This window comes from Herpailurus yagouaroundi, unplaced genomic scaffold (assembly GCF_014898765.1).
Source record: "Herpailurus yagouaroundi ecotype Mexico unplaced genomic scaffold, PumYag 308, whole genome shotgun sequence".
In the NCBI taxonomy this organism is placed as follows: Eukaryota; Metazoa; Chordata; class Mammalia; order Carnivora; family Felidae; genus Herpailurus; species Herpailurus yagouaroundi.
Window position 1 is genome coordinate 3,910,821 of NW_024412525.1, and position 13,130 is coordinate 3,923,950.

At 41.3% G+C, this 13,130-nt stretch overlaps 1 pseudogene; it reads right to left on the minus strand.

Annotated features, from left to right (window-relative positions):
• Positions 1 to 12,173: 12,173 nt before the first annotated feature.
• LOC121021651 (60S ribosomal protein L9-like) lies at positions 12,174 to 12,859 on the minus strand (annotated as a pseudogene).
• Between the last annotated feature and the right edge of the window lie 271 nt (positions 12,860 to 13,130).

The following is a 13,130-nucleotide window of genomic DNA, read 5'->3' on the forward strand; positions in this document are numbered from 1 at the left end:
AGATCCATCTGTTGCATTCCCTGAATTGCGGGCTGTGGGAACAGTGCGTTCTGCCCTCTGGCCCTGGTGCCTGGAGCGTTTTCCCTGGGCCATATTGCCTGTCTGCATTCCCCTCTCCGTGGGAGCTTGGGCCAGCCCAAGGCAGGACCCGGTTTGCTTTTCTGCAGCTGAAAGCAGATGGCTTCCGGGTGGTAGGGGTGGGGTTGGGTGGGCTTGGTTCCCAGGCCCAGGGACTTTTCCTCAGCAGGCTGTTTTCATTCCTCAAGTGCCGGCCTTGCACCCTCTCAGACCATTGATGGAGTTCCTGTAGCCAGACATTGGCTAACTCACATGCTGCATGTCCTCCCTCCACAGCGGAGACATAGCTCTGACTTCACATTGCTAGCCACGGCTCCCCTTGGTCTATAGATGATTCATAGATGGGGAAGTGGAGGCCTTGGGACGCGGGTCAGAGGGCCAGACTGGGACAGGAACTCAGGCACCTGCTCTTCCCAGACTGGACTGGACTCCCCACCCCTGTCTTTCAATAAGGCTGCTTTCCCAACTCTGTGTCTGGCTTCCTAAGTCTCCAGTTGCCTGCTCTTCATATTTCTTGACTGTAACCAGATTATCAAAGGAGACTGTTTCCTTTGTTGGCTAGTGAGGCTCTCGTACTTCCTGGTCCAGGGGCGAGGGGCAGTGTTTTCTTGGATTCCTGAACCCAGAGGCAGCTGCATTCTCCATCTAGTGCCACCTGGTAGGCGTTGGCTGGTCAGGGGAAGTAACCTGGGTCCAAAGTAGGATTGGCTCAAGGGGACAACGTGACTATCCTTACTAGGTCATCATCAACAACTACATCACCATTTAGGACTTTCCTGTTTGTCAGGCACTGTGATAAATGCTTTATACACATGAACTCTTTGGTCCCTACGATAATGCTATGAAGTAGGTATTCCCTCAGTTTTCAGACCACGAGTCTGAAATTTGTTAAGAATGGTTAAGAAATTCGTTAATAGTACTAATAGAAGGTGGAGGCAGGATTAGAACCTAGCCTGGCCAACTCCAAAGTTGGTGGATGGTCTCCTCCATTAACGTCTACTACCTCAGACGCAAGCCTTGGAAAACCTTGGTGAGCAACCCTTCCTTACAGTGGGTATATAGTAGGTATTCAGCAAGTGCACACGTAGCTGTTCATTACATATTTGCTGATTAGCTGAGCTAAACAATGGAGCCCATATCATCAAAGCAAGTCCCTTCTATGGCACAGAATGAGAGTTCAGGCCATTTTTCTTTCTCTGGGCTGACCTGAACATCATAGCCTCCATGTCATGCTCTGTGACCTGGGGTGAATTCCTGATCCTTTGGATGCTGGTGGTACCCACTGGGATGAGTCAAGATGTCATTCAGAGGGGAACGGAACTGTAAACGAATTGAGACAGGAGGCCGGACACCTTGACCTTCAAAAGGGCTGTTGCAGGAATGGTGAGCTGCATCAAGCCGTCTGGTGGTTTGCTGATTCTGAGGCAGACAGCCTCGCTCCTAGAGGCGTGAATTTAGGAACATTCCATCCACTCGTTGGCGGGCACGCCTGGCACCAGTGCCTATAGCCCTGGGAGTGGGTGTTGGCATGATCATGGCCTTGTTCCCTGCCACATGGAGCCAACAGAGACAAGCCTCCTGACTTGTGTTCTTTTGCTTTGCTCTTGCTGGCCGTCCTTGCCAAGGCTTGGTTCTTGGCTGGGGAGGTTGGTAGCCAAGAGCTTGACTTCTGACCTCTGACAACCTCAACCCTCCCCCTCCCCCACACCTGCTAACTCCAGTGAAGCCATAGATGCATAGATGATCAGAGCTGGGAAGAATCTTAGACCAACTGCCTCATTTTAAAGAGGAGAAACTGAGAAGTAGAGAGAAGGAAGTGACTTGCTTAAGGTGACAGATGGCAGAGTGGAGTAAACCATATTGGACTTGAGCAGGCTGCCTGCCTTGTCTTCGAGAGCCAGGAAATATTCATTTAATATACATGTAATGTCTTCTATGTATAATCACATTGCCTTCAGCTGAGTGATCACCTGGATGCACACACACACACACGTGTACACACACATATACACACACATTGTCCAGAGCCTCCGTCTGTACCTCCACTGGCTCTGACAGGTCACTGTCCCCTTCTAACCACATCAAATTCCCTGGTCCGGATTTCTACCCCTTGTGATCTTGCCTCTTGAGGTGGCTAAGGGCTGATGTGACAGTGGAAGATGTCTAGATCCTTGATCTTTCCTCCTTCCCATACAAGGCAGGGAGCCAGGCAGAGGGCTTCATCACTTAGAGTTAATGAGGCCCTAGGTCGGTTACTTATCCTCACTAAGCCTCAGTTTTCTCATTTGGAGAATGGGCATAATAATACATTTAGCTTAATGCCTGGCACCACGCCAGCTAACAATGTGTTAGTTACTATTTATTATTATTAGTGGGACTATTATTATTCTTGAAAGCAGTGGTTCTCTGGGGGATTTCCCACCTAGCCGATAGGATGGGGCTTGGGTTCCATAACCTTTCCATGATGTATCCCCATCCCCCACCACACACATACATACACACACACACGCGCGCATGCACACACATGCATGTGCACAGACACACACATGCACACACACACATACGCACACGCAGCTAGCATTCTAGCAGTTTCAGTCCCTACCCTGGCCCCATCCATTGTCAGCCAAGCCCCTGGCATTTCACGGATCTCAGCTCTGCCTGTTGCAAGTTATAAATAACCCCTGGCCATCTGTTCTATGAAACCCCAATACCGAGACCACAAGCAGAAGCTTCCTAGATCCTTGTCTCCATCCTTCCCCATCTTCTTCTGTTTCTGGCAGGATTTTTATTTTCTCCAATTTAGAATGTAAAGCTCTTCCCAAGCCTCTGTGTGGACTCTCCATCATTGCAGATGTCGAGGAAATCTCTGGGGAACAGTTCTTTTGGAAGGAAATGCCCGTTTAAAGAAATTGCCCAGAAGCACTATTCTCCCTCCGTTGGGGAGGGCTAGCGGCTGTAAGGCGGATGGAATGTGCCCTGAAAACCTGAGGGGACTATGAGGCAGGCACCACCCACAGCAAAGGGGCTCAGAAGCAGTGGCTCTCTGAGTCCCCAGAGCTAAGCAAACCCTTAACCTTGCTGGGGGGGGGATGAGGTGAGAATCCTTGGTCCCTTCCTTTCTTCTCATTCCTACTCACTAAAAACACAGATAAGTCCTGTGTGCCCCTCTCAACCTGCAATAATTAGCTAGTTAAAATAATATATTAGCTAATTATAATAACTAGCTCATCTGGGTGGCTACATGCTATGGACTGAATGTTTATTTCCCCCACAAATGCAGATGTTGAAGCCCCAACTCCCAGGGAGATGGCATTTGGGGATGGAATCTTTGGGAAGCAATTAGGATTGGATGAGGTCATGAGGGTGGGGCCCCCACAGTGGGATCCTAACCCTTTTAAGAAGAGGCACCAGAGAGCTTACTCTCTCTCCCAGTGTATTCACTGAGGAAAGGCCATGTGAGCAGAGCAAGAAGTGGAAGGAAGCCAGGAAGAGGGCCCTCACCAGAACCTGACGGTGCTGACACCCTGGTCTTAGTCTTCCAGCCTCCAGAACAGTGTTTAAGCCACCCTACCTGTGGTATTTTATTATGGCAGCCCAAGCTGACTGATACACTATATAAACATATTGGTCAGGACATTCCCTCTTCTCAGGAAGAGCATTCCAACAGGGCCTTCATGGAGACAATGAAAATGACTGTGGTCTGCTTCTTAGGTGAAACCTAGTATAGGGGCAGCCATGTTTTTTCCATCACAAGCCAATTGACCAGAAATCCATATGTATGTGAAATACATAAAGTTCTAAATGCCGTATCAAATTTAACTAAATAGGGGCCCTGCGTGGCTCAGTTGGTTAAGTGTCTGACTCTTGATTTCAGCTCTGGTCATGATTGCACAGTTTGTGTGGTTGAGCCCTGTATCGAGCTCTGCACTGTTAGCATTGATCCTGCTTGGGATTCTCTCCACCCCTCTCTCTCTGCCCCTCCCTGCTCTCTCTCTCTCTCCCTCAAAAATAAACATTAAAAAATCACTAAATAAGAAGTAACATTTGTAAGTTATAATGTATGTATAACAACAAAAATTCAACAAACACTCATGGTCCTGCTATCTATTTTAAGGAACAGAACATGGCAACATTGCCTTTGAATGCCTCCCTAATCTTATCCATTCCCTCCTTGATCCGAGTTAACTTTCATCATTAATTCTGTGCTCATGATTCCCTTGCTTCTCTTTACGGTTTTATCACATTTCTATTCCGAAATGACATACTGTTTGATTTCATATATTTTTGAATATTTTCTCAGTGGAAGCAAAGCACACACACATCTTCTTGTGTGACTAGCTTCTTTCATCTGTGTTGCACGTGTTGCCGTTCATTGTTTTTTAATTATAGTGCAGAATTCATTGTGTGAATTGCTTCTCAATTCTATTGCTGATGAAAAGCATCCGTCATTCCAGTTTGGGAGTACTGGATGCTAGGCTGCCACGAATATTCTTCTTCTACAGGGAAGACTTGCCCTAGGGTGTATACATAGAAGTGGAATTGTTGCCTCACAGAGTATATACATCTTCATTAGATAACATAAATCCTGCTTTCCAAGGCGACTACATCAATTTACACTTCCACTAATAGTGATATTGTCAAACTTAAAAATTTTGTTTATCTGGAGGGAACAAAATGGCATCTCCTGTGGTTAAAATTTGCATATCCCTGATGGCTAATAAAGTTGAGCATTTTTTTTTCATATATTTATTGGCCATTCATATTTCTTCATTTGTGAATTTCCTGTTCAAGTACTTTGCCCATTTTTCTATTAGATTCTTTATCATTTTCTTATTGATTGTAGGACTTCCTCATGTTTATATTTTTAAAGTTTATTTATTTTGAGGGGGAGGGGCAGACAGAGAATCCCAAGCGGGCTCTGTGCTGTCAGCACAGAGCTGGACATGGGGCTTGAACTCACGAACCATTAAGATCATGACCTGAACCAAAGTCAGAGGCTTCACTGACTGAACCACCCAGGTGCCCCCCTCATATTCTTGATAGTAGTCCCTTGTCAGAGAGAAGTATTACAGATATCTTCTCCCTCTCTGGTTTCCTTTTCACTCTCTTAAGATGTCTTTTCACTTACTTTCCTTTAGAGTTAGGGATTTTTGTTCCTGTTTAGGAAATCTTTGCCTATTGCAAGGTCATGAAGATACTTTTTTTCTGTTTTCTTCCAGACATTCTTTTGTTTGAACGTTCACATTTAGGTCTCTGTATCTGAACTGAGTTTTGTATGTGGTGTGAGGCTGTTGGTTACCCTGCTGGCAAAAGCTGCTGGTGTCCCCATGGAGCAGGCCATCAAGGACCCTGATGGCACTGCCATGGGGCTGATACTGACAGCTCCCACCCTTTATTCATAGCCATCTCCAGACAGCTCAGCTAAGTCAACATCCCTAGCAATCTTTCTTTGTGGATTTTCTCGATTTCTCTATGGCATTGCTATAGATTCTTAATTGTACGACTGAGCCCTCCCAGGGCTAGTTTTGTTTGTGGATAGAAGTCTGTTGTTTTTTGTGGGAGAACAAAGCCTGTTGTTCCCTCCTCCGCCATCTTGCCGATGTCACTCCAAGGTTATTTTTGCTGTTTATAAACTCTAAATCTGAAGTTACGTGTTTTTAGCACTGTAAAGATGTTATTCCATTGTCTTCTGCTTTCATTGTTTCTGTTGAAAAGTTTGCTTATTGTATTATAGTTGTTCCTTTGCAACACTGTATCTTTTTAGCACACCTACTTTTAACATTTTCTCTTTGTTTTTGTTCTCTCCAGTTTTACTACGATGTAATTATGGTTTTTTTTTTTTTTTCTGGGGTAGAGTATGGACATTCTTGAATCTATGGCTTCATTTCTGTTGTTGTTTGTGCCCTTTTGTTGTGTTTCTTCATTTCTTTTTTCCCTCTGTGTGTGTATGTGTGTGTGTGTGTGTGTGTGTGTGTGTGTGTGTGTATTCGAGTATAATTAACATATAGTGTTATATTGGTTTTATGTGTACAATACAGTGATTCAACAATTCTGTGTATTAGTGCTCATCACGATAAGTATATTCTTAATCCCCTTCACCTATTTCAACACCCCCCTCCCCACCTCCTCTATCGGTTTGGGATATTATAGGATTTAGAATGCTTATATTTGAAGGATCTCTTCAAATACTGCATCTGTCTTATCTTTCTTTTCTCCCGTCACACCAATTACACATATGTTGGGATTTTAACTGTATGCTATGTGTCTAACATATTTTCCACCTTTTTGGGAGAGTCATTTTAATTTTAATCTGAATTTTTCTATTGATTCATCTTCCAGTTCACCAATACTCTAATCTGCTGTTAGACCCATCAAATGAATTATTTGTTGTTAATCATGTTATTGTATTTTTCAGTCCTGGGCTCTCCATTTTGAGATTGTAGCCCTCTGCTGAAATATACCATCCTTTAATGTATTTTCTTGAATAGGTTAATCATAGTTATTTTAAAGTCTGTGTCTGGTAAATTAAACATCTGAATCACCTATGGGTCTGGATTTTCTTCTTCTTGGAGATAAGGGTCTTTTCATTTTTCCCTCTTGGCTTTCAATCTTTTGTGTTGACAATTTTTGATTGATTGTTAGATATCGTTTCTGATAAATTGTAGAAGCTCTAGATTATGTTAACTTCCTCCAGATAAGGATTTAATTTTCTTCTGGCAGGCAGATAGATTATGATCAAATTAACTTGATTCAATTGAGACTTGTCTGTTTCCATGTGACCCTTACTTTTAGGATATAGTTCTTCCACTGGCTAAATTGAAAGCCTGAACTCTAATTTGTCTTTCCTGAACCATAGCATTGCCAAAATTTCTACTTGGTTTCTTGAGGCATTGCCTTACATGTGCACAATTTAGGCAAATTACTTGATGAAAAATTGTCTTTACAATGTTGGGATTAGCTGAGTACATTTCTCTTTTCTTTGGATCTTGGTCCTTCAAGTCTTGGCTGCCATGGCTTTGTGCCTTCAAACACTTTTATCTAGCTTTTAAAGTTCTCAGTGTGCGGGATAATTTGATGCCAATTATGGTTTTATAGGTAGAAGCAAAAATCCTCCCTACACTAAAAACTCAGTGAAAGTGGGGACCACATCTATCTTGTTTTTCCACTGTATCTTAGTTTCTAGAGCAATGACCAGAATAATAGAAGGTGCTTAATAAATGGGGCAGCCCAGGCCTTGGCTTCTACACGGGTCACATTAGTGATGTGATTTGCCTCCTGCATTGAAAATCAGTAGATTTGTGACCCTGTGATAGTTTCTAGTGTCCTTGCCTAGAAATGGGATGATTATAATAATAAAGTCTTTCTTTGATTTGATTATAGGAGTTAGTAGGTTAATAATTATAAAGCATTAGAACCACTTGACATGTAATGGGTTATGCACAACTGTTTGTTACATGAAATAATAATTCCCCTTTAATGTCTTTCAATAAAGTTTTAAATATTTCCTCATAAAAATCTTGCAATCTTTTGTTAGATATATTCCTAGTTACTTTATATTTTGATCTTATTTTGTATGGCTGTGGTTTTAAAAGTTATATTCTCTGTTTTTGCTGGTTCATGGAAATAAAATGAAGTGAAATTGATTTCTGTATATTGATTTTTTTTGGCCAGTAACCCTGCAAAATGCTTCCATTTATTCTAATTATCTGTGGATTCTTTAGGGTTTGTCACACAGATAATCTTATCATCTATGAAAAATAACAATTTTGACTCTTCTCAATTCTTGTAACTTTTTTCCTGCCTTTCTTTTCTCCTTTCCCACCTTCTGTGTCTTGTTGTTTAGAAGTTCCAGGTCGATGGGAATGATAGTGTATACTCTCTTCTTGTTCCTGAACTTGTAGGGACTCTTTCAAAGATTCACCATTATGTATAGTGTTTCTTGTGAGGTTTTTTTTTTTTTTTTTTTTTTTAATTTTTTTTTCAACGTTTTTATTTATTTTTGGGACAGAGAGAGACAGAGCATGAACGGGGGAGGGGCAGAGAGAGAGGGAGACACAGCATCGGAAACAGGCTCCAGGCTCTGAGCCATCAGCCCAGAGCCCGACGCGGGGCTCGAACTCACGGACCGCGAGATCGTGACCTGGCTGAAGTCGGACGCTTAACCGACTGCACCACCCAGGCGCCCCTCTTGTGAGTTTTTAAAGGCTATCTTTTATCAATTTCCTTCTGCTTCTAGTTTGCTAAAGTTTTTTATCAGGTACAGATATTTAATCGAATGGTTGGGGTTTTTTTTCTTTTTTTTCCTTTTTTTTTTTGTAGCAAGGGAGATGATCTATCTCCTTTAATCTGTTAATGTGGTGAATTACATTAATTGGTTTTCTTCAAAAAAATGAGAGCAGCTTTCATTCCTAGAACAAACTGTTGGTCAAGTTGTAGTATATTTCCATATGTTGTTATATGTGGTTTGCTAATATTTTGGTTTAGATTTTGCATGTATATTCATGGGAATAAATGGCCTATAAAATTATGTTCTTGTACCTTTTTTTTGATCTGGTTTTGGTATCAAAGTCATGCTACGTTTGTAAAACGAGGTGGGGATTTTTCTCCTTTTTATACTTCTAGAAGAGTTTTCGTAAGACTGGAATTATTTATTTCTTGACTTTTGTAGAACTACTGACTCGATTTCCTTATTGGGTAAAAGACTATTCAGATGTTTTTCCTTGAGTTAGTTTTGGTAAATTATATTTTCCTAGGAATTTTTCCATGTCATCTAAAGTTCCAAAATTTTGCACATAAAATTTTTCTTAATATCATCTTACTATCTTTTCAAAATCCTTGTATCTTTTCAAAATTTTGTTCCCCTTTTCCTTCTTAATAGGATGATCAGTCTTGGCAGAGAATTTATCAATTTTATTGGGCTTTTCAAAAAAACCCTAACTTTAGGCATTACTGATTCTATTTTCTATTTTATTAATTCTGGTTCTTATCTTTATTTTCTTTTTTCCTCTTTCTTTGAGCTTAATCTATTATTCTTTATTACATTTCTGAAATTGAATGGTTAACACATTAATTTGCAATCTTTTTATTTTCTGACATAAACATTTAAGATTATGATTTCCCTCTAAAGTACCACTTTAGTTATATTTAACAAATTGGACATGTAGTGCTTTTGTTTTTAAGCTTTTCTATTTCTAATTTCCGTTATAATTTACTCTTTAATCCATGAATTATTACATATTTTTATGTGTCTTTCTTTCATGGGTGATATTTTCACTAAGAATAATAATTCTAGGATGACAGGGTTTTTTTTTTTTGTATATTAAAAATATAAGTCTGCTGTCCTCTGGCTTTCACTATTGATGAAAAAAAGCAGTCTAATTGTCCTTTACTTGAAGGTTATATATCTTTTCTCTCTGACTGCTTTTAATATATTTTCATTCTTTTGAATTAAAAAAATTAAGACATTCTGAAAATTTCACTGTGCTGTGGTGTAGGTAGGTGTGGATTATTTTTTATTTATACTGTTTGTGATTAGGTGGTCTTCCCCAGTTAGTGGAGAGTTTTCAGTCTTCGGTTCCAAGAAAATTTCAGCCACTAACTCTTCAAATATTACTCTGCACCTTCTTTCTCTCATGTCTTCCAGAATTCCAATTTAATTTTTCTGTCATACTTTTCATCTCTTTGTGTCTCTGAACTGCTGTTCCGAGTTATTTTAACTGTTATAAAATAACAGTTATTTTAAGTGTTATTTTAACTGTTATATTAACTGTTCCGAATAATTTTTTCAGATTTGTCTTCCAGTACGATAATTCTCACTTCAGCTTTGTCCTATTTGCTGTTAAACCTACCCACTTCATTTTAGAACCTTTTTTTTTTTTTTTTTTACATTTATTTTATTTTTGAGAGACAGAGAGACAGAGCTCAAGTGGGGAGGGTCAGAGAGAGAAGGAGACAGAATCCAAAGCAGGCTCGAGGCTCTGAGCTGTCAGCACAGAGCCCGACGCGGGGCTCAAACTCACAAACCGTGAGATCATGACCTGAGCCGAAGTCGGACATCCAACCGACTGAGCCACCCAGGCGCCCCTAGAAACATTTTTTTTAATTGGGAAAAGGCTACACGGTTCAGAAAAGTGTGAAAAAAATAAATGCACATCTTAGCAATTAATTATAAAACAAATTCCAAGTAATCACCCTACAAATAGAACATTGTCAATAGTCCAGAAGCCCCTTGTGTGTCCTTTCTTGCTCTCTAACCCCTTCTTCCACCAGAGGTAACCACCACCCTGACTTCAATGTAATTAAAGTCTCTGCTTCTCTTCATAGTTTTATCCGCTCTGTCCGTTTTTGTTTGTCTGTTTTCTTTCTTTTTTTTTTTTTTCAACGTTTACTTATTTTTAGGACAGAGAGAGACAGAGCATGAACGGGGGAGGGGTAGAGAGAGAGGGAAACACAGAATCGGAAACAGGCTCCAGGCTCCGAGCCATCAGCCCAGAGCCCGACGCGGGGCTCGAACTCACGGACCGCGAGATCGTGACCTGGCCGAAGTCGGACGCTCAACTGACTGCGCCACCCAGGCGCCCCTGTCTGTTTTCTTTTAACTTAATAATCTGTACATATTTGGAGGCTTCTTTCATTCAACATGCTGTTTGAAAGTTAATCCGTGTTTGTACCTGTGGTTCAGTAAGTGTACATGTGGTTCACTTACTTTCACTGCTGTGAGGTAGTCTGTTGTATGAGTATATTATACATTTTCATTCTTTTTTTGTTGGATATTTCCTTCTATCTTGTTGGGTTAGTTCTTCCCCCTTTTTGAGAAGGAACTAACTACTTTCAACAATGCTGGTCTGAATATCGTATATGCATTTGTGTATGTATATATTATTTTACATGTATATTGGAGCACATGTGCGTGAGTTTCTCCAGGTTATATACTAGGAGTGAAATTGTTGGGTCACGGACTATGTATACCTTCAATTTTGCTAGATAATTCAAAGCTGTTTTCTAAAATCGTTCTTCCACTAATTTTTAATTCCAGTTGTCTTATTTAATTCATTTTTAGAATTTTTTTCTGGTTCTTCTTCACATCTGCTTGATAATACACTGCCTTGCTCTTTACTCATATGTCAAATTCCTTCTTTTATATTTCTTTAAGTTTGCACCTTTACTTATCGCCTATACTATTTCTGATAATTCCCCAGCAGAAGCTTTGCAGATTTGGTTCTGCTATCTCAGGGCTTCTCGACCTTGACACTGTTGACATTATGGGCGAGACACGAATCCATATTGTGGGAAGCTGTCCTGGGCATTGTAGGATGTTCAACAGCTTCCCTGGTCTCTACACACTAGATTCCAGTAGCCCACATTTTTCTCTTTCCAAGTATGACAACCATTATGCCTGCAGGGCAAAATTGCTCTGGGCGGTGAGCCACTATGCTCTCTCTCTTTTTTTCCTTGTGGGACCTCACTTATGGTATCCCGTCTCTTTGTGTTTTGTGATTCGTTTTTACTAAGCTCATGTTTTCTTAGAGCCATGCCTGTGGAGATTCTCCGATGCCTGGGGTCGAAGGTGTTTTTCTCCAGGACTGTTTTTCATTTACTGCGGGCTCTAGGCTTACGAGTTTATGCTGGGGATGCAGGCTCCTGTTGGACTCCTCACCTTTGACCAGCCCTCCCATGCCTTGCGAGGTTTGTGAAAATGGAAGCTTTTGTAAATGCTGACGTCAGTGGGAGGCTTCTCTCTGGGCTCCTGCCTTCACAACTTTAGGCTTCCAAATTCACCTTTCGTTCTTTTCCAGTCAGACGGATGCATTTTAAAAGAGGGTTTTTGGGGTGCCTGGGTGGCTCAGTTGGTTAAGCGTCCGACTTCAGTTCAAGTTGTGGTCTTGTGGTTCTTGAGTTTGAGCCCCATGTGGGGTTCTCTGCTGTCAGCACAGAGCCCGCTTCAGATCCTCTGTCTCCCTCTATCTGCCCCTTGTGTGTGCGCTCTTTCTCTCTCCAAAACGACTAAATATTAAAAAAAAATTTTTTTAAGAGGTATTTGTGTGTGTGTGTGTGTGTGTGTGTGTGTGTGTGTGTGTTTTGGCTTAAGGAAAATCCCCAAATCCATACAGCTTTTATTCCATCTTTAAAATTTCACAAATAAGTCTGAAAAAATCATTTGGCATCTTGCTCTTTCTGTCGCTGGACAACTTAGATCTTATCCATCAGCCTGCTGAGCCACTCCTTTTTCAGAAATGTAGATACCCTCCCCAGATTTTCTGATATCCTTGTTTTTTAACTGTTGTGGCTTGCCGAATCAAAGCAGCTAGTTTGATACAAGTTCAATGTCATTTCCTTCAAGAGTTAACTCATCCTCCTGGGGTTGAGATACTGAATAAGCGACGCTTGGCCTCATCTGAACCCTGCGGATATATTTTTCACCCACAAAATTTTGGATTTCGACAAGGGAACTATTCTCCTGAACAATGACGTTGATGGGAAAGTGAGCATTCCCAGACCCCATTTTGTAACGGAAACCCAGCGTAATGCCCTTCATCATGCTCTGTACGTGACGACAGATATTGTGAATGGTAGTGGTTCTTTTCCATTTCCCCACCATTTGTCAGCTCGGAGCCTCTTCATTTTCCTTCCGAAGAGACTGAGTTTTGCAGTGATGTGATTGAAGCCCCTTTGCAGGGTTCCTCTGGGGCCTCTCACGGTAACGGCACGTCCCTTCAGAGTGATGTCGATGTTTTCTGGAACGTCAACAGTCTGATTGCTGAGAATGGCCTTCATTCTCACAGTAGATGCAGCCAAAGCGTACAGAGAAGTGTTTAAAATTGTTTTGTCCAGTAGTTTTGGTTGTCTTTAGTGACAGGATCAGTCGGTAAATTCCTCTGGTATACTTTGGAACCTGAAGCCCACCACTTTTGAAAATTAATAATAGTGAAGCTAGCCGATCAAATGCACGGGTCTTTAACAGCAACACAAGCGCAGTACAAATCGAATTAACACAGTTTCTACAGAAACACACTCCTAAGGGCCTGAGCTAGATGTGGGTTTGAGAATATCGG